At 37.5% G+C, this 27,405-nt stretch overlaps 1 long non-coding RNA gene across 1 annotated transcript in view; it reads left to right on the forward strand.

Annotated features, from left to right (window-relative positions):
* Positions 1-21,109, forward strand: part of LOC138150642 (uncharacterized) — a 40,878-nt gene extending 19,769 nt beyond the window's left edge. The window contains exons 3-4 of the long non-coding RNA XR_011165606.1: positions 8,325-8,447; positions 20,905-21,109. This is a non-coding gene — a long non-coding RNA (uncharacterized lncRNA). The remainder of the gene's footprint in view (positions 1-8,324; positions 8,448-20,904) is intronic.
* The last annotated feature ends 6,296 nt before the right edge of the window (positions 21,110-27,405 follow it).

Here is a 27,405-nt window from a genome sequence, read left to right on the forward strand (position 1 = left end):
TACCAAAAGAAAGTAAGAGAGAAAGAGAGATAGAGATTGCTGCAATATGGAATCTGCAATGGAATGCCAGGGTGAAAGAGTGAAATTCTGCTATCACATTTTAAAAGAAATATGCAGACTATTTTTACATCAGTGAGGTATAGAAAACACACTTGTCTTCTTCAAAAATGTTTTGGCCCTTTTTGACAGAAAAAGAAAAGGGCTTAGAAAATCGAACACTTACCCCAAGCAATCAGGAATTTTTGTGAATTTTGAAGACCCAAGCATAATTAAGAAACCTATGTATAGACACGAATTCTTTCCTGCACATATATATTATTAAATTCAATCAGCAACTGAGATTCAGTGACCTGACATACTTACTATCTTCAAGGAGGGTATGTGACCTTAATGATCTCTCTTAAACTGTTTTCCTCTTTATATACTTAAAAACGCAGATATATAAAGTGCAAGAAAATGAGATTAATTAAATAGTAAGTGTTCATATATAAAATTCAGGGAATGCTGTGAATGTCAAGTTGTGGTTGATAGGCACATTTAGCACTACATTATTATACATGAATTAACTAGCTGCCCTGTGAGTGAATTATTAGCATTTGTATAAGAATCTCATTTTTGTTCATGTTAATGGACCATCAATGATTTTTTTTCCTGAAAGTCATGCAAGTTTGTGCTACCTCACTCCTCACTCCTCAAAAATTCAGCACCCTTCTCAAGTCAGCATCAATTTCACCTGTAACTTGCAGACAAAAAGACTTGCTGTTTTTGTTCAATTTTAAATCCTGTTACATAGGTTAACCTCACAAACCTCCTATAAATATGGCCACTAAATCTTTAGCTCATTACCCCTTTCCTTGTTAGAGACTAACTGATATTTCTTTTCATCATAAGAGAAATGAAGGGTACAAATTTTCTGAGCTGCTGAACCTTGTGATTGAAATTAAGCTTTATGACAGTGCTGTTTTCCATACTTTGGTCAGTCTATTGGATTTGTGTGGCTGCTTACAGAAATAAGAAGGGCAAATGTCAATGCTCTTTCAAAAGCAAAGGCAAGGAATGGATTGTTAAATGGCCTGAGTTAAGTGGGCTCCCCAAAAGGACATCAGCTCCAAGTGATATGTCAAATATGTGTCTTAATGTGTTGCTACAGATCTGTTACCATAAGCCAGATATTCAACAATATCCTTCCTTTAACATTTAATATCTTTGAATCTCAATGGTTTTCAGCGAGATTGATCTCTTTAAGGGCTGAATGACTTGGAAAATACCTGTCCCTTTGCTCATCTTTAAATAAAGAGATGTGTATTTCAGAGTTTATCATGAAGTGAGGAAGGAGTGCCGATCTTTTTTTTCCCTCTGCAATCTAGTCAATTTTCCTTTCCAAATTCACAGAACCTTATAAACCATATCAATGTGAAAGGCCTTCAATGTGACTCAGCCAAAAAGGAATTCATTTCACTGAAATGCTTTCCACACCACATCAATGCCTGGAAGACTTTTTTTTAAATGTGAGTTTTTTTATCTTCATTTGAAAAATGGGCAGATGTTTTCAGTGGGATCTGGAAATAGTATCCAAACTGGTGGTCCTAGATGCATGCCTCATGTCACACTTTTAAATGAAGAGCTTTGCCTTTATTTTGTGTGGTTTCATCTAGTGTTTTGATCTAGATGCTATCTTCTTAGCCTTCATGGCATGAGGAAAATGTGGAACTTAAAGAGAATTATTCAGTCTCCATTGTAGTTTTTATATATGTAAAAAAGAAATAAGAATGAATTTTTAAAATATCACTGTAATTTTGTGTTTTGAAATAACTGTAATAGAACTGGTGGCAGAAATAACAAATGCAGCTGTTTCCCTATTATCTTAGAGCCCTTTCTTTGGGAATTATAGATATTTGGGATAGGAAGAGATCTCAGTGGCCAATCTACTAATCTATACCCAAGAAAAAATCCCAACTAGAACATACTCAATAAGTGGTAATCTAAATTTCACTTGAAGATTTTCAGTGAGGGGGAGCCCACTGCCTCCTAAAGACCATTCCATTTTTATACAACTCTAATTATTAGGGCACTGTTTCCTTATATAAAGTCTAAATTTATCTTTTTGCAATTCCTACCCATTATTCTAAAATTTTGCTCTCAGGCCAAACAGGTATAACCCCTCTTCCATATAAAAATCCTACAAATCCTTCAAAAAACAATGGCAACTATTGTGTCTCCTTCTCCCCCTACCTCAACCCTAACCTTCTCTTTTCCAGGACGAACAGCCCCAAGTCCTTTAATAGATCATTATATACCATGGACCCAAGGCCTTCACTAACTGGTTGCCCTTCTCTTCAAGGTGCCCCAAGAATCAGAAAAAACAACAAATAATCCAGTGTTTGAAAAACTTGAAAACAAATTATTTTCTGAAGGAGTCTCTATCTGACAAGAAACACTAGAAAACCTGGAAAGCGGTTTGGCAGAAAGTAGATTTAGAACAACATCTTACATAATTTAGTATAATAAATTCAAAATGGAAAAGTGACAGGTATAAAAAGTCACATTATTTTAAAAATAGAGGAAAATGGATGGATATATCTTTCATAATTTTGGCTACTGTGAGATCTGTTGATCAAACAAGGGGGTTTCATGAAACTAAAAAGCTTCTACATGAATAAAATACATACAGCTAGGATAAATAGGCAAATTGTTGAGTGTGAAAAATTCCAGTAATGACCTGATACCCAGTATCTAACTGAGGTAGTTCATGAGGCAGGTAGGTGCTAAATTAGTTAATTAATTAATTTTTATTTATTTTATTTTTTTGCTTTTTGGAGGGGGGAAGGTAGGGCAATTGGGGTTAAGTGACTTGCCCAAGGTCACATGGCTCATTTTGTGTTAAGTGTTTGAGGAAGGATTTGAACTCAGGTCCTCCTTGACTCCAAGGCCGCTGCTCTATTGACTGTGCCACCAAGCCGCCCCTAGGTGTTATATTTAATAGAATGCTGAACCTACAGTCAGGAATACCTGAGTTCAAATCCACCTTTGACACTTACCAGCTGTGTAATGCTGGGCAAATCACTTAACCTCTGCTTGCCTCAGTTCCCTCAATGATAAAATGGGGATAATAACAGCACCTAGTTGCCAGAGTTGTTGCGAGGATCAAATGAGATAATATTTGTAAAGCATTTAGCACAGTGCCTGGCAAATAGGAATAATAAATGCTAGCTATTATTATCAACATTAATAGGTAATTTTTACAGATAAATAACAAGAATAACTCCTGGAAGCATAAGATGTCAACAGATATTAACAGAAAAATCTAAGAATAATTGCCATTAACAACCCTATGAAAGACTGCTACAAGTAATTAATTACAAATAATAAGAGAAATGCAGATCAAAGTAACTTCGAGGTTTCACACACACCCAACAAATTAACAAAAACAACAGAAGATGGAGACAGACAATGTTTGAGGGGCTTCGAAAAAACAAGTACAGCACTGTATTGTTAGTGGAAATATAAACTTGTCCAACTATTTTGGAAAACAATTTGGAACTTTGCTCCAAAAATCATTAAACTCTACAAACACTTTTTATCCAGAAATGCCACTATGAGGCATATACTCCCCAAAGGTCAAAGGTCTCATATATATCAAAATATTCATAGCAATGTTTTTTATGGTAACAAGTACTGGGTAAAATGCAGGTGATAAATAGCTAAATGAAATGTGGCACATGACTGTAATAAACTGTTACTGTAATGTAAGAAAAAATGAATCTGAAGAATTCATAGAAACATGAGATGAACTATGCCAACTGATGCAGAGCAAAGTAAGCAGAACCAGGAAAACAATAGGTAACATAATTATAACAGCATAAACAGAAAAACAAAACAAAATAATAAATAAAACTGAACACAGCATAATTATAGAAACGAACATTGGCCCTAGAGAAGATTTGAGAAAACACACCTCCTTTCCTTTACTGCATATACTAAGTGGGGGACTAGAAAATTGCACATACTTCCAGACAGGATCAGTGTTGGCTGCTTTTGCTGAATAGATTTTAAAATATTTATGAAAGAGGGATGGCTCCATATATAGGGAAGGGAGATGAGATATATTTGAAAATTAATGTGAGAAAAATAAAAAAATAAAATAATCAGGGTGGCCAGGTGGCTCAGCGAGTAAGAGCACCAGCCCCAGTGTCAGGATGACTTGGGGGATTGAATCCGGGCTCAGATACTTAGCACCACAACCAGAAATAACTGGCTGTGTAACCTTGAGCAAGTTACTTAACCCCAATTGCTTAAAAAATAAAATAAAATAATCTCCCAATAAAATAAAAATGGTGCCCAGAACTAAATTGAATACTACAGATGTGATCTAGATCAGGGCAGAGTACAGAAGGATTGTCACCATTTTATTCCAGGACCCTAAGCCTCTCTTAATGCAGCATCAAATCACATTAGATATTTTCATTGATAAATCACATTGTTGACTCGTGTTGAAGTTGCTGTCCATTAAAAAACCTTCAGTTCTTTTTCTGATGAACTACTATCTAGTCATGCCAACCCCATCTCATATGTGGGAAGATGATTTCAGGCACCAAAATGTAAAACTATTCATTTACCCTCATTAACTTACATCTTCTTAGACTCAAATTTTCTAATCTATTAAGACCTGTTCTGGACTCTAACTCTTGCCTGCAATGTGTTATCTAGCACTTCTAGCTTTGTGTCAAATATGGATTTGATAATGATGCCATATAACCTGTTAAATCAAATCATTTACTTAACAATATTAAACAGCACCATTCCCAAATAAATCAACTGTAAACTTCCTCAGGATCATCAGTAGCACATCTCTGAATCCAAAGCACTAAAGCAGTTCCAAATCCAACCAATTGTAATACCAGCTAGTCTATATCTCTCCATAAGAATAGCATGAAATATTTTATCAGATATTTGCTCAAAGAGAGGTAAATTATATTTCCATTATTCCCCTGATCTATTGGTTTAGTATACATTACAACAGCAAATAAAGTAATCTTGGCTTTACCATAATGATTCTTTGTGGTCACTACTTCCTTATCTAGACATAGAAAAGGCTGGGTTCTTTGAACTAACAGCCTGTCAGGTGAAGGATAGAAGGCTGGTCTCTTCCATGGAGGTAGGAGGAAGTTTTTGTCTTCATGGTGTTATTCAAGGGTGATACCAAAAAGTCACCTGACTGAAAGTATCTTTCCCACTATGCTAATACAGTGCCTGAAAATTGTATATTTAGCAATCAATTCCATCTGGAAGAATACCATTATATTTCTAGGAGCTCATGTTTGAAATGTAGATATGCCTGGCATGGCCAATGCATTATCAACCAGTAACAACTCAGAATGTATTAGTGTATCAGAGATAAGCAATACTTGTTGTCCGATCAAGTCAAAAGATGTGCAAGGCCCTTGACTTAGGCAGGCCCTAGAGAGACAGTATGCTAGATAATTAAATTTGAGTGGAAGTTTTTGTTCTAAAGTAGGAAAGACCTATGGCACTAGACACTAGCAGGGAAGGGAGCCATGGGACAGCATGCAGGCATTGGTAGCCTGTGGTAAAATGCATGCAGGGAGATATAGATATGCTGTGAAGCTTTCTTAAACATACTTGGTGAATTTGGTACCATTTTCTTTTTGGAGCATTCTGGATTTTACTTAGTGTAATGGAGAGTCAGAAAGACCTGGATTCTAAAGCCACTATCAATACTTCATATCTGTGTGACCATGGGCAAGTCACTTAACCTCTCTCTCCCACCCTTGGTTTATTCATCTCTAAAATGAGGGGGATGGGTTAGATAGTCTCTTAGGTCTCTTCCAGAACTAGAGCTATGACTGTATAAATCCAGAAATCTGGATCTATGACTATAATCTGTGATTATATAAATATCAATGAGGATGACCACAGGGACAATTCAATTGTTACCTTGTTTTGGATTTCTTGGGAGCAATAGCTTTCCCAGGGATTGCATCTTGCCCAAGACTACATGGTTGCATCATACTTTTGTTTAAATAGTCTTTTTGACTTGGGGATTTTTTTAGTCAAAGTTTTGACTTATTTAGTTTTCTTCACACAGGACATGGATTAATTTCTGTCTCCTTTCCTGTGTTCTCTGACTTAATCTTGGACATCCATGTCCAACAAGCTTGTGCAAACTCGATGTTTGATTCTGATTAGGTGGTGGGGTGGTGGTGTTTGATGAGGAGGAAATTTAAAAGAAAACGTATTCATCCCTGAACCTTTTGGGTGAGCCATTGAGAGATGCAGCCTGAAATAAAGTGCATATAGTGGGATTAAACTTATTTACTAAATATATCTGATAAGTGTTATCTACAAGACAGCAAGTTACAGAATAGATATTGTGATAAGGAAGAGAGTTTAGAGTTTTGGCAAATGTACATTCTCTACCATCTTTCCATTAAGAAAGGAGCTCTAGTACCCAAAATTCAGATAACTGGTCCAAATATGTGGGAGAGTTTCCTTTTGTTATGTTGGAATTTTTAGTCATAATTGCCATTAATATTGTTAATTATTAATATTATTTATTATTACTTCTATTACCTAGGTCAGGGATATATAGCATGCCACAGACATGTTCAAGTGGGGAAAACATCTCCTGAGTGATAATATGTTTCATTGGTGATGCCTCCAGTGAAATGCAATGTTAAGTAGCATATTCATTTGTCTGAGAAGTTCAGAATCTCCTTTGGTATTTTTAAAAATCACTGATGTACATAGAAATGGTTGTTTCTTGAATGTGGAAAAATGAAAGATGATACTTGTACTTATATTTTTGTTATGAAGGTTAATTACCAAGGATATCTTATAAGTGCTTCGTGTTGTCTGCTCTCATTAAAACAGAGATGAATTGTCTAGGCAAGCTTTCTTCTTCTTTTATTATTATTATTTTTCTTCTTTTTTTTTTTTTAAATAAAAGGTTGACTAGCTTCTATTCAAGGTTATTGCCTGTAATTTGTGATAGCTACCACAAGATGGCAATTAGGTCGCATAGCCAGGCAATAAGGCTAGCTTTAGGTGAAACACACACAGGCACGCGCGAGTACACGCGCGCGCACACACACACACGTGCGCGCACATTTTTCAGAGTTTCAAAGTCCTTTACATGTGTTATCTCATTTGATCCGCACAACAACTCTGGGAGGTAAGCGCTATGTTAAAGAAGATCAAATACAAAATCCTGTGTTTGGCTTTTAAAGCTCTTTATGAACTGGCCCCTTCATGCCTTTCCAGTTTTCATAAACCTTACTCTCCTCCACACACTCTGCAATCCATTGGCACCGTCCTCCTTACTGTTACTCACACAATGACATTTCCCATCACTACTATGTGCATTTTCATAGGCTGTTCCCCATATCTGGAATTCCCTCCCTCCTTATCTCCACCTTCTACTTTCCTTCAGGTTAATAACTAAATATTATTACCTATTTTATAGCTAAAATCCCACCTCCAAAAGAAGTCTTTCCTAATTGTTCTTAATGGTAGTACTTTGCCTCTAAAATTATCACACATACACATATATGTGTGTATTTGTGTTTAGGTATGTATATATATATATATATATATACAGACAAAGAAATAAAAAGATTGTATATATACCTACACATATGTATGTATATATGTATGCTTATCTGTCTTCTTTGTATATGTAGTTTACAGGCGAACTCCTTGAGAATTAGACCATTTTTTTAAATTAAAAATACATATTTTTTGTCTTTCTTTGCAGTGTCTGGAACTTAGTGGGTGATTAATACTTATTGGCTTAAATGACATGCCCAACAAAGCTCATACAAAAGAAAAAATGACAAATATTAGAGGGACTTTGGGCAAACAGATACTTTGATATACTGCTGATGGATCTGTGGACTGATTCATTCATTCTGGAATGCAAATTAGAACTATGCTTCCCCCAAATATTATTAAACTGTGCACACTGGATCAAAGGACCCAGTGATACCACTATTATGTCTAAACTTCAAAGAGATAAAAGAGGAAAATGTTTATAGCAGCTCTCTTTGTGACGGCAAGAATTTGGAAACTGAAAAGCTGACCATCAATTGGGGTATGGCTGAACAAGTTATTGTATATGAATGTGAATGTGAAGGTTGTAAGAAATGAAGACTTTTATGAACTGATGCAGAGTGAAGTAAGGAGAACCAGAAGAACAATTTATACCATAATAACAATGTGTCCTAGCTCTCCTCCTACATAGTAAACTTCACAAAGGCAGAGAAGCAGGTTGTATTAATATTTCTTTCTCTTTTATCTCCAAACAGGAGTCCTTGCACACAGTAGGTTTTGCATATTAAACTGAGAAGGACCTTCTATGAAGAAGAGATACCAGAGATGGCCTTGTACTGACTTCAAGGAGAGCTGTTTGCAAAGGAAATTAGCAATTGGTATGTACTTAATGTTGTATAACCTAAAAGAAGAAGAAAAAAGCATATATACTGACTTTTTTTTTTTTACCAATTACCTTGTTAGAAATATGAAAAGAATGACATATGATAAGGGTTTTATCTCTCTTTTTGGGGGGTAGATTAATACTTATTTTGGATCCTGTTGCTATACCTTATATCTAAAATTGTTCAGTTCCAACTTAGGTTGTCATTCCAGCAGTTGTGTTCTCCAACTAACACTCGGTATCTGAAGTGGGATTCATACACACCCTGGTAATACGTATATACATAATCTCAGATGAAATTATTTTTAGATTTCTATCGATGGACCAGTATGACCAGAACTAGGATTGTAGAATGTCAGAGCTAGAAGAGATTTTAGAAATCATCTAGTAGCCCAGCACTCTCATTTTGCAGACTATGAAACGGAAGCCCAGGGTTGTTAAAGGAGCTGTCCAAGGTATTAAAACTTGTTAATGGAAGAGCTGAGACTAGAACCTCTGTCTCCTTATTCCTTGGCCAGTCCTCTTTCTACTACTTCATATCTCTGCTTCTTTAAGCATCCTACTTTTTTAGGCAGGCAACAAGATGCAGTCATTAAGATCCCTTCACATGCACAGTGCTGAAGTAACTCTTAACTATAGTGGGAATACTCCAATGTAAATCTGGGTGGAACAGGGTAAAATTCTGATCTTAAGCTAGTCCAAGTTTTTCTCTGGGTCATGCATGTGAACGACTTGTATGGAAGGAAAAGCAAACTTGGTTTAATATAGCAACAGACGCTTCCAGAACAGACTCTAGTCCCTAGTTAGGCATTGCAAATTGTGCTGTCTGCCTCCCACCCCCAGGTGTAGAGAACTGGAGGTTATGCTGCTTGCTTAGAACAACAGACATGGAGCTACTTGAACCCCAGACCATGCTTTCCATCCTACCCACCAATTGACACCTCTCCTTGCTGTTCTTTCTGCCACTGCTGTCTTCAAAGTACTGGACCTCTTGAGACCATGCTGACATAATCCTCTCATCATATCACTGAATCACTGTAAAATGAGTAGGTAAAACTAGATGTCCCCTAAGGTCCCTTCCAGCTCTAGATTTATAATTCTATGATCTGATGACTGCCTTCATGTGGCCTTGGGCCTGACACTATATTCTTTCTGGTCCACTAGATAGCTTATAAACATTTCTGTTCATTGAACAACTAAAGGATTGAAGTTACAGGTAATAAGAATTCTAGAGGAACAGATTGGGAAGGGATGTTTCATTTTGTCCTTCACCTCTGGGCAGGAAAATGTTCCACCACACTCTCCAAGACTGACAGTTTCATCATTTGATTTTTTGCTTTTTTTTTTGAAAGAAACATACAGATGAAAAAGGCTGGCTCTAACCAGTCCTGCATTAGCATTCATCCCAGAGAACAAATTTCAATGCTAGTTTAAGTTCTCTTCAAATTTGGTAGTCCTCAAGCTAATGTGCAACCTTAATGTGCACACAACCTTGCCTAGTGTGGTGAGCATATTTTTTTTTTTTGCTTTTTGGAGGGCAATTGGGGTTAAGTGACTTGCTCAAGGTCACATGAGTAGTCCTCCTGACTCCAGGGCCGCTGCTCTATTCACTACACCATCTAGCCGGTGAGCATCTCTTTAAACCAAGAGAATTTCCATGGGAAGTACAAAAGCTAAGTAAATGTGGAGTAAAGCACATTGGGGGAATACAGCAGAATCTAGAGCAACGTCGGTTAAGTTTTCAAACAAGACTCTTATCAACTTAAGAGATGTGATCAGAATGGTGGAGAGAATATTGCCTAAGGATATCTGAGCTGCTTTTGTTTTGTTTTGTTTTGTTTTGCTCCAGAGACATCAAATTCTGGCTTCTCTTTAGTGGGTTCTTTGTTTTTTTTTATTAGACATTTCTTACCCCCTCTACCCTGCCCCAACACACACATTCTAGATCTTGCTAGAGTTAAATTTTATTATAATAATAAATTCAAGTCACTTAACTATAGTTTTCATAAAGGTGAATAGTCAGTCAGCAAGTATTTATTAAGCATTTATGTGCCAGGGACTGTATTAAACACTAGAGATAGAAAGAGAGGAATAAACAATTCCTGCCCTCTAGGAGTTTATATTCGAATGGGAGAGACGTGTGAATATCTAGGTATACTATAAACACATATGTATATATGCATACATAAACACAGAATATATGAAAGAGTAAAGAAAGGATAACCACAAACTGACATAGAATACGGCACATTAAAACAGCAAAAGCTTTTATGGTATTCTCTGAGAGGCAACAATGCTCATACTCTACTTAAAAACTAATTATTTGGTTGACCATGAAAAAAATGAAAGCCTGGTGAATACAATTCATAACCAGAATTAAAATCAGTTTGAAAAAAGGATAGAGGAGAAAGGATTTACAAGTGTTGTGATGCTGTTGGCACTATATAACGTTAGCTTTCCAAATTCAGTCTTTAAAACACTTTTGCTTACTGATGAGGGACGGAATCCCACTAGGTTCAGCAGGAATTCTGATCTTATCTAAGACCAGAAAACCTGCAATAGCGTCTGGAGAGAATTCAAGGTCTCAGGCTTCATTGGAGTGAGAGTTGTAGAAGTTTATTGTTACACTTCCATGAGAAGCTGGCAAGAGTCCTTTAGGGGACCTGCGAGTGAGAGGGGTACAGGCTTTTACCTTTAAAGGGTAGGGCTGCCATTGTCAGGGCTGACTGGACTGGAGGGGCCTCACTGCATAGACAAAGGTCAGAGCTGACCAAGAAGAACTTGTGACTTTGGTGAATAGGTAGTTTAGATAAGATTTGGGCCAGGCCTAAGGAGACAAAAGGCAAGGACAAAGGAGGGTGTGGGCTAGGCAGGAGAAGAAATGAAGAGATTAAGTAAGAACAAAGGGGTCGAAGGGTGTTGCCTAGGTGGAGTGTGGGATAGGGGGAAGGGGCAGAGCTCAAGGATGGGAAAGGAAAAGGATGGGAAAGGAAAAGGATGGGAAAGTTGCAGTTACAACTGAACAGACTGGTTTTACAAGTTGATTTCACAAATTGATCTAGACCCCAGGTACCCCATCATTTACCCCTCCAAAGAATGGAACTTCATTTTGAGTAGGGGAACATTGGCTTCAGTTTAAAGTAAAATCAAAGGTTTTGTTAAGTGGTCTAAGCTACAATGCATAATCTTTGCCTCAGGAGCCAAGGGGGGTATTTCCTCAAAAACTATAAATTAATATACAAGACTTTCCTACTATTTCACTTACTATAAAATATAACTATTAAAACAGAATGAAGTACATAATATTCAACAGAAATAGGTATGATTCTTGTACAGTGTTTTTCAAAAATTAAAAAAAAAACACCTAGGTATAATTTGGTGCTTTTCTCACTAATGCTTTAACTGAAATCTACTTGTCCCAACCCACATCTTATATTTGGAAGATGACTAGAGTTTTTTTTTTTTAGTCATCCATATTCTTTAGCTGAATGGAGAATTCCTTCTCAGCATATCTGTATGACTACAAGGGGAGGGAGAGGGAAGGGAAGAGGAAGAGGAAAAGGTAAAGTTGTAGGGGCAGGGCTGAGATGGGAAGAGGAAGAAAGGGCTTTTTCTTCCTTGCACAGGGTTGCTGTGAAAAGAGTACTTTGTATACTTAAAAACTAGATAAATACCAGATGATTTGGGTAGTGATAGTGAGGATAGAGGTGGTGGTGATGATGATGATCTTTATTAATTATAAGGAACTTCCTTAGTTTGCCCTTTCCAGCTTTTTTTTCATTTCCAACTCTATTGACCAAATTCTTTCCTTTGCTATAATGTGAAAGAGGAAAAGAAAACTATGAACATTATCTCTAAGCTCTGATTCTAAAACGTCTCTGATGACAAATTATTATTCCTAAAAATATTTTTACTGATATCTTTTTTTACAATGTCTAAATTTTCTCCTGTATGTCTCTTTTCCCCTCCCCCCCATCCTCTGCCCCCCAGTCTTACCAAGATAATTTATTCTTGTTCCTTCATTTCTCTTTTAGACTTAGAACTGGCAGAGTTAATTTGCACACAATGCTTAATTAGTTAACTAACAGGCTCTCAACTAAGTTGCCCTAGAAACAAAGCACACTCCTCATGGTGAGGTACTGAGACTCTTTTCTGAAAGCCTGTATCCTATATATAGATTCTAATATTTTGAAACAAAGTTTTTGGACACGGATTTAAATTTGTTTTCTGACAGACCAAAAGAGACCTAGATGAAATAAAGTGATGTGACAAGAGAGGACCCACTGTTGGGTAGAAAATTCGAGCATGTTAAGGGTGAAACAGAGAAGAGAAAAAATGTTATGTGTAGGGATATGGGTAGGGAGAGGTGGAGTTTCTTGAAAAGAAGATTTCACACAAAGCAACAGAAATCCTTTCAATAACTATAGTTTGTATTCAAAGGATTACAGGATCATCGATTTGGATCCTTAGAGATCCTCTAGTCAAGTACCTCATTTTACAGAAGAACCTGAGACCCATTTAGACACCTTCAAAGATCTATCAAATCTACTTTTTTCATCACTGTTCAATTTTTTAACTTCTTACTATTGGAACTGTCATATTTCACAAATGGGCAGAGAAATGCCCCACTAATAAAGTCTTCTACTCTACATTCTTTTATAATCCAGTTAATTTGTCCATTTAAAACTGTATTGCTATACCTAGCCTTATTATCATTGCTATGTATTATCAATGTATTATCACTATTGTCTAAAATCATAACTGAAACTCTCTATTTTGGGGGGGTTTTCTGAAACTTCTTTTGGCCCGGAAACATGACTTCATTGGTGCAGGGAACTCCCAGTGAAGAAAATCCTTCTGTTAATATGGATTCATAAATGCTTTCTTTTTTTTGGAGGGCAATTGGGGTTAAGTGACTTGCCCAAGGTCACATGACTAGTTTTTGTGTTAAGTGTCTGAGGCTGGATTTGAACTCAGGTCCTCCTGACTCCAGGGCTGGTGCTCTATTCACTGCACCACCTAGCCACCCCCATAAATGCTCTCTTATAGCCTTAGTGAGATGCATGGGAATACCAAGAGGTCAAGTGACTTGTCAGATGCAGGACTTGAACACAGGTCTTCCAGACTCCAAAGCCCAACATCCATCACTCTGCCATGCTGCTCCTCATCTCCTGCCTGCAAGTAATATTTTAAATCTGTAGGTATCTCTATTTTAAATGTGTTTCCTATAGACAACAAAGTGTTGAATGTTGTCTTTTGATTCATCTTGTAATCCTTTTTGTTTTTATATAGAGCACAAATTCACTAACATTCAAAATTCTAATTTTAAAATTTATTTTCACATTCTGTAATGCTTAGCTGTAATCTTTTTCTTGTCGGTAAAACCTAAAATATACTTAATCCAGGGCTGGTGTTCTACTTACTGCACCACCTAGCTGCCCCCATCCGTGATTCTTTATCAGAAGATATAGGTAGCATCCTTTTCAGATTTTCAGGCAATCCAAATTTGGAAGTAAACCTGATGTGTTGGTTACAAGATGTAGATTCAAAGAAAATACTACCATACCAGAAGGATGAACTGAATTGAATATGAAACAGAATTGGCATAAATGAAACATTTTACCCTTGGGTCCTCAAAATCAATCTCACAAACATAGGATGGTAAAGGCCTGACTACAAAGGTGTATGTCTGAAAAAGATCTGGGAGCATTAAATCAAAATAAGCCAAAAGTATTCAAACAAAAGCTCATGTTTTAATAGGTTTCAATAAAATGCATAATAATTTCACTACAATCCAGTGGGTCACAATGATTTTTGTTCTTCAAACTCCTTTCAACAACAAGAAAAATGTGTTTTGGGTAATCTAATAGAGTACTCATAATATTCTTTACAATTATTTTCTCCTAAAGGTGTCATTAAAATATTTTAGCACGAATACCTCAAACCATCATTGTAAACTCCCAGAGGTTTTCGAAACACAGAATGGGAACCACTTCTCTAATCTATTCAGGCCATATCTGGACCACTGTGTTTAGTTCTGAGCAACACATTTTGGGCAAGACAGGCAAGCAAGGAGGGGCCCAGAAGAGAGTGACCAGCATTATATGGAGAAAAGTTAGAATAACTAGAGATATTTAACCTGGAGAAGAAAAAGCATATAAAGTATGGTGCACACATATAACTTATTTACTCTTACTTATGCTAGCTAGTGGACAGAAACACTATTTAGACTTCTTCTTAAAGCATGCAATCACACTTTATTAGTTAAAGGAGGCCACTAATGCCTCCCAAGAGAAAATTGCTATTCTGATGTGTAAGAGGTACCAATAGTGGATTCAACTTCCTTCCCTCTCAGTTCAGCCAGAGGCCATGTCCCTCCTTCTGGGGTGGACATTTAGCAAGCCTATCAATCTGCATTGCCTTCAAGTCAACATGGACTACTTGAGTCTGGAGTGCACAGGGATTAGCTCAAGTCATACCTTAGAAACAGCCTGATGGCTAGTGCTTCTGTTTTTTTTTTTTAATACTCTTAGCTATGGGTTCTTAAGTATTTATGATATAACTTGATTAGTATTTGAAATCACAATTACTTCTAAAGTTGTTTTTAATATTATTTTCCTTGGTGGTCTGTCTCATTGGAGGGTCTACATATGTTTAAGAATATGTACATGTTGTTTACTACATCATACCACACAGGCACTTAGTGTATTTTGAAAAACAATTCACAGAAAAGCAAGTCACTAAAAATTTCTCAGTCACAAATGGAAACTTATAACAAAATAGTTCTAATAAATCGAAACAGTTCTAATAAGATGACAAATTTATGCCTACTCTCTAATTAAGGTATTAAAAACTTATTCCCCCTTTATATATGCAAAGGTATGATAATTAAATTCATGGGAGGTGATGAGAAAAGGGCTTAGGACAGAAGTCCCCCCCCCAAGTTATAGGGTGGGATATGCATGAATGATTCAGCAAAGGAGACTTAAGAGTCGTCATTTAGGTAGAAAAAGAAATGAGAGAAAAGCATCACAAAAACCCATATAGGAGAGCATGTCTAGAAGAGGGTGATACACAGAGGCAAAGGCTACAAAGAAGTCAAGAAGGATGAGAAACCAGAAAAGGCCCTTCAGATTGGCATGTAAGAGATGATTGGTAATTTTAAAGAGAGTAATTTTAGTTTAGTGATAAGGTCAAGGGGTTAACAAGCGAGTGAGACAGAAGGGATATATTCAAAGCAGGAATGGAAGTAAGAAAAAAAGAACATCTGCAATAGAGATATATTTATATAGAATTTTCTAAGTGGGGTTCTTTTCTTTTTTGCTTTTTGGAGGGCAATTGGGGTTAAGTGACTTGCCTAAGGTCACATGGCTAGTGTGTATGTGTGTGTGTGTGTGTGTGTGTGTGTGTGTGTGTGTGTGTGAAGTGTCTGAGGTCGGATTTGAACTCAGGTTCTCCTGACTCCAGGGCTGGTGCTCTATTCACTGCACCACCTACCTGCCCCAAGTGGGGTTATCTTCAAGTCCATACAATAACAAAAAACAACTTTGTAATTGTGCTGTCAGGCCTACTTAAATGAATTAACAGGAATAACTTATAATTAGCAAATTCTGTTTGCAAATATGTACAATTTAAATGTGGTTGGAAAACCTTTTTATTTGCTGTTGTTAGTGGAACTTTCCTTCTGCTATTTTTTTTAACATTAAGTTCTTTGAGATTACAAAAGTAACCTTTACATCAAGTTTCATCTTCATCCAGATAATCTCAAATTTTGAATTGGTAAGTTCCTGACTAATGAGGTTTTGCTGTATATGATGGGAATGAAGATGATGGAAAATTTCTATCTTGAATGATTTTGTTCCAGGTTTGTTTGAGGGAGCAGGACTAGCCTGGAGAATCTCCTGAGGTCTGTCCCTCTCTGTGATTCTATGTAATTGACTTTACTTCCATCAAGAACTACCCAGGATCTTTTATCATAAGCCATTGACACAGGCTAAGGCAATGTCAGAATTTTGATTATTGATTTATCTTAATTTTTCATTTCCTGTGCTCTGCAAAGACTTAATGATAGAATCCCAATAGTTCACTTGCCACTCTTTAAAATGATTTTATTAGCTGTATTCCCAAGAATCTCAAATACCTTCTGTGCTAACTTGTAGCATTTCTGTAAATATCACACATATATTTTCTCTAAGGAGCAGTTGCACAAAATGGTCAAAGTCATTTTCCAGAAATTTCCTGTAAACCACAATGTGAGATATGAAGCCACTTTTCAGCCAGTGAAATCGTCTATGCCAGTAAACACATTGCTGTTGCAAAGTACTGGGGAGAGGTGAGAAGAGGGTAGCTAAGAAATGTCACCTGCCCTGCAAGGATTGTTGCAAAACACCATTTTCAAAGGGAGCCTCTCAAAATATAAGAAGGTATTTAAATGCTCCAATATCTGCCCCCTTCCTCCCCAGATAAGCACATCTGGATGCACTTCCTGGAAAGAACACTGAAGCTGGTCATTTTATAGATTCTGGTTCTGAGGTTTGGGGCATGTACATTTGGGAAATGGAATGAATAAGGAGAACTGTAAAATGCTAAATGGCTTACCCTTTCATTGATTCATTTCAGAGTTACTTCCCTATATAATTTCTTCATGCATCAGTAGAAGAATAAGGCCCACAGAGTTTATTTTGTGCCCAGTAAATACAAAAATTAATACGTGTATATTGACGCATACTGAGTTCTCTTTATAGAACACAAAGCAGCAAATGCAAATCTTCCCTATTGAATACTGATGCCCTAGCTATTTTTGTGCCTTTAATTGAAAAGATTCAATCATTTCTAATCAACTGAATCTTTTTTTTTCAAATTTCAGGCCGATGCCCCACTGCCTGGCTGCATATGCCAAGTTTTCTTAGTCGCATCTCAAACTGAATCATTCAGGTTATATTTTGCCCTAGAAGTAAAACATCAGACCTGGTGATTCAAATGAATAGGTACCTCTCCTACCAAGAAATGCCAAAAATATTTTTGATTATTTTTGAATGTGAAAAGTTTTTCCTTTGTCCAAAAGACTTAGCTTCTGACAATTTGGATTTAAGGGTCCATTCAATCATTCATTTTTTCAGCAAGTATTTGTCAAGCACATAGTAGGCTATGTGCCAAGCACTGAGCTGGTGCTGGGAATACACAACAATGAAAGTCTCTGAATTCAGGGAGGTTACCATCTACTGGGTGGATACATGCCCACAGTAGTGCCCAACTCACTCATTCTGACCCTCCCACCTGCTGCACCACGGTGGGCTTTGGCTAGGGAAAAGGCACAGGAAGTAATGAAACACACTGCCTGGGCCCCCGCCCCTCTCTCCAGGGAGGACTCAGACCACAAGTTTAAGGACTTGTTTTTTTTAAGAACTAAGTTATTAAATTTAATTTAAGAACTAAGTTCAGGAGCAAGCATAGGCAAACCTAAGCTGCTGATTTTAACATTAGATGTCAATGCTGCCTGATGATTAAAATAGATAAAGTAAAATCACAATATATACAAAGTTAACACAACTTAATTTCGAGAGCTGGGGAACAGAGGGAGGGGAAGGAAGCATGGAAATGACAAAATACATGGGACCCTCTTAGTTATCAAATAGAATTTGGTTGAGGGTGGATTTATCATTAAACCATTTAAGTGGTTTAGTGACCAGGGTATCCGGAGGACCTCCTTCAGACCTCTGGCCTGAGTGGCACAGTAATCTCACAGTAAAGACCCCAAACACAAGCTCTAGTGTGCTCAGTGTCTGAGTATACATAGACTGGAACCAGTAGCTACCCTCAGGTAACTGAAAATATGAGCACCATGACAGTTTCCCAAGCTGGAATATCATTTTTGTCTCCTGTTCCTTGACCACCCACTGGTCTCTACCATTTGACCAGACACCAAGTTCTATGAATTCTTCCCTCATAGTATCAGCTGAATCTGCACCTATCCTTTTCATTCTCACTCTCCCCCTTCCCCTACCTCCTCAGATCCATATTAAAATATAGTACAACCTTGGCTCTTTGTTCCTCATTTTCTTATCTGCAATCTAGCTATTGTCTGATAGAGGTTCTCAATATGGGGTCCATGAGCTTGTTTTTTTTTAATATCTTAATAACTGTATATGGATATAACTGCTTTCCTTTGTTATCCTATATATTTTATTTTATGCATTTTGATACATGATTCTAAGCTTCATCAGATTGTAAAAGTCGTCCAGGACACTAAAGAGAATCCCTAATTAAAAACTCCTATTCTTCATACCATTCCCAGATTAATTTTCCAAAAACATTACATTGATCACATTGTTCCTCTGCTTAAAGCCTCTCAATGCTTCTCTTTGTGCATATGGGCTGAAGTTCAAACCCTTAGCCTGGCCTTCAAGGCTTTTTCACAATCTAGTCCTCATCTCCCTTTCTAGTCTCAAATCTCTCTGTTCCCCAACATGATCCATTTATTCATGCTTAACACAGTGTCTGGCACATAGAAGGTGCTTTAAAATGCTTGGTGATTTACTATAGGGTCAAAGCTGATCATGGGCAGATTCCTGCACTCACACTCTTCATCTGAATAGAATACCTTCCTTCTTAGTCCTAAATCCTGCCTCTCCTTCAAGTCCCAATTCAAACCTCTTCTGGAAAGTCTTCCTTGGCAATCCCAAGGGAAAATGATCTTTCCCTTCTCTGCGATACCAGAACACATGTGTCTGTATCATTCGTTTTGTAATTCATCACAAACTGACTTGAAACATCTTTTCTGCTGTCTCCTTGAACATACATCTCATATTCCATTTAATTTGTCATGTGGACCTAGCTCCAGTAAGCAACGTGAGGGCAGGGACTGGGTCTCATTCTTTTGTATGTCCCTTTCATGACCTAGTACATGAAAGCTAGTCACTAAATATTAGTTGATTTTTATACAGACTGTCCAAGCCAGACAAGTGTTATCCATGCATGCCCTAGGATATGGTCTCAGGCCACTTTTTCACAGTCCATCTTACTGGTTTCTATCAAACATAACAAGAGAGTAAATAGATATTTTGCTTGGCTGCACTTTTATACTGAGAATGCCATTACAATGAATACTCTAACATCTCTCTACTCTGAATAACAAAGTCATTTCTATGTGCTGACTATATATTTCTATGTGCCCACTATAAAAGAAAAAAATTATCGATGTTGTCAGGTTGTATCCTCCCATTAAGAAGAAACAAAACACTACCCAAAGAGGGCAAGGAACTTGGAGGAGGAAAGGTTAAGGAGTGGTATGTTCAGGTTGCTTCTCTATTTCCTTTAATGGATTCAAGACACTTCTGTCAATTTTCTACTTGGGCACTACAGAGAAACTGAGTAGCTAGGGGATACAGTAGATAGATTGCTGGACATGGCATCAAGAAGATGGGAGTTCAAATCTTGTCTCACACGTGTATTATATGTGTCAACTTGGACAAGTCACTTAACCTCTTAGTTTCCTCACCTGTAAAATGGGGATAATAATAACACCAACCTAGGGTTGTTGTGAGGACAAAATGAATTAATATTTGTAGAGTACTTTACAGACCTTGAAACATTGTATAAATGCTAGTTATCGTTACTACTATAACCATTATTAATTCTAGATCATTTCTTAAGATGAATTTATTTTTATAAAATTCTATTGCAACCAAAAATATGGCTGTTTTATAAAATGACTTGTAAAATGAACAGATATATATGTTCCCAGAAAGCATACATAACTACTAAAGCTCCAACTTTGGTCTAATGTTAGTAAGTTCATTCATGGAGCCATATTTATTTTTTTTTATTTTTAAAGCAATCGGGGTTAAGTAACTTGCTCAAGGTTACACGGCCAGTTATTTATGGGTGTGGTGCTGAGCTGAGCCCGGATTTGATCCAGGTCATCCCGACACTGGAGCCTATGCTCTTACTCGCTGAGCCACCTGGCCGCCCCATGGAGCCATATTTAAAGGTATATTGTCAAATGTCATTTGTTTGCTCCAACAAAGAAATTGGTTTCACATTGCTGGACAGAAGAAAAGTGGGCTCTAATTCATATCTGCAGGAATTTTGTTTTGCCTTGCATTTCCTACCAGGATCTAACCTCACTAAAAATACTGGCTGTGGAGACTCAGGGGCTTTCTTGAGCTAGCGAACAGTGATCCTTCACAATGGAACTATAAATAGGGTCCTAATATGATAAGGAAGTTAGAAATCTGATACTTTAAATAACTAATAGGCATCCTATGTAATAATTAAAAGGAACAGGTTATATATGTTTATGTATGCACACAGATATACATATATATCACAGATAATAAGACTTTCCATAGGCATTACAGAGACTATATGACTATAGATGATACATACAATGATGTGGTATTTTCATGTCACAGAATCTGGGTTACATTAAACAGCTCTATTTCTCATTTCAGGGATGATGTGTCTGCTATTTGGATAAGTCACCACTAGATGGCATTTCTCGAGGGAAAATGGACTTTTAAAGACAAATTTAACTCCTCAATGAAAGGATCTAACACAATTATTAAGTACGAAAGAAGACTCAGTGTGGAACAGTGAAGCTATCATTGAAGTAAAATAGGGATCCAGCTCTATTTGCTGCTTCCCTACTTTTTCTCAGTCCTTATACTTTACTTTAACTGATATTCTTTCCAACTCCCTCAGAAACCACCTTGTAGCTTTCTGCCCTACTGTCTCTCAGCCAGCACTGCGGAGATCATCTGGGGACTGCAGGCAAGGGCTTGCTCTATTCTTAAGCCCTTCCTCTAATTAATGACTATTCTTCCCTCAGAACTAATGTGGCTATTCATGCCTCTTTAAGAGGAAAAATCTCATCCTCACTTCTCACCAAGTTTTTTTCCCTGCCTTTTTGCTCAATGACTTTGCACATGTTATGAAAGAGGTAGGACAAAAGTGATAAAAAAAAACTCTACCTCAAAATTTCCCCTCCTATTTCTCTATCTTAGATGATGCAAGAGTCATTTAACGCAAAATAGAGATCTGTAACTAGCATGGGGCAAATGCAGCTTTGACCCTGCACCACCTCTGAGGAGGGGAAATTCTTTCCTGGGGAATATTTCCTACCCATTTTGAACACAGACTCCTTGAGTTTTCTGTTGTCCAAGCGACCTTTAAAGCCCAACCACTTGTAGGACTGTCATCCCTAGGTCTCATCAGTGTGCATGCTCCTTTCAGGACCTATCTTCCTTCTGAACACCAGCCATAATGAAAGCTGATCTCTCTGTAGGATGATTCATTCCCTCTCCTGACACAAGGAAACCTGCAGTAGAAGTGCCCTTCGTGCCACTCCCACTGCCCAGCTCCTTCCAACTCAAATGGACTCCCATGCTAGAATCTCCAGACACAGTTCTCTAGCCTCCTACATTTAAAACATGAGGAGAGCTTGTGTCCCCTTGCATTCAGGTGGGATGTTTCCAAATTAGAGATGTCTTTTGCTCAACCTCCTTCTGCCAGATACAACTTACAGTCACCTATAGAACGATCTCCTATTCTACCCTCTCTATATCGATATGATCAAAGGAGATAATGGGTGGAGAGGGCTTTGCAAACCTTAATGATAGCTTAAAAAATGAGCATGAGCTCACACAGACACAGTGATAAATGAAAAATGCCCTTGGTTGGAGACAGGTCATGTGTTATGAGCCCAAATGCATTTACTAATTCACAGCAAGCAGATTAAAAATGAGAGAAAGCACAAAGCTGGTGCAAACTCAAACATGCCAGTGGTGGGTTTCTCCTGGAACTGAAAGCAGCTCTTAGGGGCCACTTTCTTCTTCTCTTAAACACACACACACACACACACACACACACACACACACACGGGAAACCATCTAAGGAAGTAAGGTGTCAAGAAAAGAAGCAATCATCTCATCTTTTCAGCATCAGCACTGGTAGTAGCTCTTTGAATTACTGGTAAACAAAGCAAGAAGATAAAATGCAATCCCTGACTTCAAAAACAAATAGATGCCAATGTCACGACCATAGAAGAAAATCATACGGAGAGGGATATGCACCTGGGACCCCGCGTTCTCTTTTTGCAGCAGAAAAGAACTTCAATAACGGCAGAGAAAACAGTCAGGAAGCTATGAGGACTGGTGACTCTCTCTGTAGACATATGCTGTAGTCTGGCAACATGAAAAGTAAGAAGACTTCTGCCTCTGTGCTAATAGATGGGGGAAACAGCCCTCTTCCCTTCCTTCTATGTGGATATAATGTTAGCACACCTATTTCTCAGATACAGTACAGCCCAGAGGTACATGGGGAAGCAGAGGTCAGAACTAAGTCAAGGTGGTGCTTGAGGGAGTCTCATCTGTGGGAAGGTAGAACATTTCCTCTAAGATGCATGCTGTCATTTCTTTCCTCTGGGAGCCTGTGTTCCTGGGGCTTAATCTAGGACCTTGTTTCTTCTTCCCTAGCTTGTAAACATCTTCAAACTAGTCAATTTGCCTCCAGTGTTGTCATCTCCTCTACTCCATACTGTGCACATTAATGAAATAATGGAGGAAGATAAGCTGCTATGATCATGCCCTCCCCCCCCCCATCTTCTCAACAACCATGACTGACTGAATAAAGTGTCAGTTACTGATCCTGGCATTCTAGGACTTCCATGACCTGGCTCTCCCTGCTACCTCTCCGGGCTTATCTTGTACTCCTTCCCTTCATAGTCTACACTGTTCAGCAAAATGCAAGTACTTTCTGCCCCCCATCCTTGTCCTTTACTCTTTCATCTCTTTGCCTGTGCTCATACCATCTCCGATGTATGGAAAAGCCTCTCCATTAATAGTCTCTGCCTAAAGTCCCTTCCTTCAAAGCCCAGCACAGGTCACCACCTTTTTCTTAGGAAGCCTTCAATACATCCCAGTCTTTCACCTTGAGGTAAAAGTGATCTTTCTTCAAGTTTCTCCCAAAACTTTGCCTGGATTCTACTTTGCCCCATCACACACACCCTCTCCTAGCAGACTCATTATGAGAGCAGGTGCTAAGCCATTGTTTCAACTTTGTATTCCCATATCACAGCAAGGGGCCTTGCATTTAACAAGGGTTTGGTCAAGTCAAAGATGTGTTTCTTGGAGCCAGGCTCCAGAGTGTCTCTCAGCCATATCCAGACAGCTATGACTGGAAGATGAAATTCTTTGTGTACTTGGAGGTCTTAGATACTTCTGAAATCTCTCTGCATGGGCAAGTTCAATATTTAGTGAGGGCCCATTAACTCTTGCAGACCTCTAGTCAGTCAGGGCCCCTTAGTCAGTCAGGAAGTAGCTGAAAAAAGATTAAGTGCATCTGCTCAAGGACTGCTCTCTAGGAATCAGAGAAAATACAACCTTTACATATTTAATTCTATTTATCAACATTTCTAATGTTTATTATAGTCCAGGGGCTCTTAGCATTTTTTAAAGCAAATAAAAATTATAAGGTACCTTCCCAGAATCATGCTTTTCAATGCAAAAAAATACGATACATAGAACTGCAAAGGAAACCAATTATCTACTGGAATACTGTTATCAAAATATTTCTAAAAAGAAAAAAAAAAGTTCACAGGCCCCAGGTTAAAACCCTCTCCTCCAGGCACTCATAAATATTCCAGGAAACCAGCTTTACTCAAGGAAAGGTTTCACAAGAAGTCTCAAGGAGCAGTTTGTACATTTTTCTTATGATCTACCTTCTCTTTACTTGTCAGACTCTACTGTGCAACCCTGAGCTATCAGTTCCTGGAACTGGTGATGGTTTTTAAAGGCCCAATCGTCCTTGCTTTTGAACTGATTTTGACAAATATATCTTTTGTTAATGCTATTTCGAGGTATCCTACTGGGCTGGAGAAGTTGGTCTGTATTTGAGTGTTCAATGTCACTCAAAAAAGGCACCCAGTGGACAGGGTCTAAAGGATTATCTTCTGAAATATAAATAATTGATTTCATTCCACATCAATGTCCTGACAGCTTCTCCTGGAAAACAAACAAACTTATTTTGTGAAGCCAGTTACCTAACAGAGTCCTGGGGAAGAACAGAATGGTCTACTTTTTAAATAATTTTTATTCAACAGTATCCAATTAGACATACTTACATAAAATGCGTTCTAATTAGAAGTAACGTTCTTAAACTTTCTTTCTTTGTGCTGCAGATTCCTCTCACGGTATAGTGGAGTCTATGGTCCCCTTTTCAGAATGTTTCTAAATGCACAAAATAAAATATATAGGATTACATAGGAAGCCAATTACATTAAAATACAATTATTAAATAGTTTTAAAGCTCTAGACAAATTCAAGGACTTCAGGCTAAGAACTCTGGAGCAGAAGATGGGCAGTGGGCCTTGGAGTCTGAAAGACCCAGGTGACATTCTATGTGGGCTATGTGACCCTGGGGAATTCACTTAACTTTTCAAAGTTCTAAGCAATTCTCTGACTATAAATTACAGAGGAATTATCACTTTGCATTAGTGGATGGAGTTTCCACACTCAGGAGTTATTCATTTTGATGAAATCACAGGTCAAGGTTACCTGTCCACCATCATACACATTATAAAGACTATTGGTATGAATTATAAGTTTTCCTTACTTAGGAGAAATACATTTCCATTTAGTACCATTGATGCCTATGGGAATATTAGCTATAGTGCCACTGATTGTTTCAAGAATTACAAAGCACTTTGCAACACATTTAGGCTCAAAGAAAATAACTAATCAATTCAATGAGGAAAATCAAGTCAAACTAGTTGGTTTCTATTATGTAAGCACCAACAAGTCTTGGGCTGCCTTAAGTAGGAACAACTTGACCATATGGTTCCATGTATATTTCCCCCAACATGGTTTACAGGGACCACCATAAGTTGATGCTAGACTGATAGCCAACCAGTTTCTAGACAAAGCCAAATCAAACAAAGGGGGAGAGACTTAAAGGGAATTTGATTAAAATCAAATTAATCATGGTATGTAGATAAAGGCAATAAAACCAAAGTAGTATGGTTTAGAGAGTAATATTATTAGTGATGTTTCATTATGTGAACTAGTGAATTATTTCCTAAAGAGACACTAGCTAGCCATTAATTGCCAAAGGGGTTGGCTCAGAGTTCTCATTTCCCCTCCCCTCAAATATGTCGTGTATCAAATTTAAGCATGATTGAGAAATCTATTCTTTTTCAGCATAAATATATATCTATTTTTTTCTTTCCAAGATTCCTCACTTGGGTGTGTGACCTATATAAGGGCAAAGATGAGAACTATGAATGAATAGAAAAACACACAACTGCATTATACAATGCAATTTTAGCACTGTTTATGGATAATAATTTTAGCTGTGTATATCAGATTATAACTTAGAGGTTATGTTGCAGCCCTCCTTACAGTCTCTGTAAGTCACAGCACCTGGAGCAGCACCTAACACATAGTAGGTCCTTAATATGGGTCTACTGTATTGGTTTGGAAATATAAACAAATAAACAACTTAGCCAAGTCGGCTGATGGACTGAATTGGTTGTTGGGCTGAACTAACTGTTCAATTCAATAAAAAAGATTCTCTTTTATCCTCAGTGGAACAAGCTCAGTAGGATAAGCTCCAGGGGAGAAAAGAGGACCAATTACAAAATCGATACCCACAGTCTACCTACCTCGATAGAAAGTGTGAATGGGATTTGTCTGTACAACCAAACTCTTCTGAGACAAGTGGATTCTGACTATGAGAAGTTAGGATACAAATGAATCCTTCATTTCATTCATATGATATGGAGTAGACTATTTTCCCCCAGCTTGAGAGTGGACCTTGCCTAGAGAGCAGGTCTTTACCACATTATCCATGTTTACATGATATATCTATTTCTACACCAGAACTTTTAGCATGGTACACACTAAATACTAAACCAAAAAAAAAAATCCCCACTAAATACATCTATATCTTCATGCCCATATACTTGGAGACAGCCACATTTCTTCCAACTAGAGTGTACCCAATTTGTCTTCTTTTTCAGGGGGTCTACAGTGAATTCATAAAAGCCAAAAAGGACTTGGGCTGGCGGCTATGCGTGTAGACCCTCTGTGTTAAACACTGCCCGTTCATTTTAGATGAGTAGTAGCATAAGGCCTGATCCCCGACTTCATGTGTGATTTCCTGACTCCTGCAGAGCACAGAGAGCCACACGAGTCATTTCTACTTTCTGTTTTACTATGAAGCAAATTTGCTGCCAATTTCTCAGTCTTTCTTATTTTCTGCAATATTGATAACAATGATTTGGAATATACTCTTGTTGATTATGTCGCATCTTCAATGTTATTTAAAGGCATTTCTTGGGGGTCTAGATATTTGCAAAAGTCCTACTTCTTTAGATAAGCAGATGACATTACATTTCTCTTGGTTTCCCTCATTAAAGCACCAAAGTTGAATATTAATGAGTGTAGAGAATTATGTTGTCATGCATGTTAGTCTAGAAAATATAAATTCATCTCGTAAAAAAGTCAAAGGATCAAAGAAGGTTTTTACTGTTAATTGGAAACAAAGTGTCATTGGTGTCCTGATTTAAAGGGCACTCAAGGATGATTAGCCAGTTTAAAAAAAAAGAAAGAAAAATAATTAAGGTTAAAGTGGAGTTATTATTAGTACTTGTTTCACTAAAACCTTTTCCTCATAGCCCATGGCAGCAAATAAAATTAAATATAGACAAGTTTCATAATTCACAGTGACATTCTCAGTGTTAAGACATTTTAAAATAAAAAATGCATTACTAAAAGCATACTTCAAAATTATTAGATGTAATATTTTTATAGCCAAAAGCATTTATACTTTCAGAAGTGAACAACTGGAAGACTGGTAACTATTTATGGATTTAGAAAGATTTATTCACTTTTCTCAACCTAAAATCCTATTCACTTGAAGCCACCTGTTCTTGTTCTCCTGTTCTCTCTCTCTAT

This window comes from Petaurus breviceps, unplaced genomic scaffold, assembly GCF_028583685.1.
Source record: "Petaurus breviceps papuanus isolate PSGF00001 unplaced genomic scaffold, PetGlider_PUasm1.0 90881, whole genome shotgun sequence".
Taxonomy (NCBI): Eukaryota; Metazoa; Chordata; class Mammalia; order Diprotodontia; family Petauridae; genus Petaurus; species Petaurus breviceps.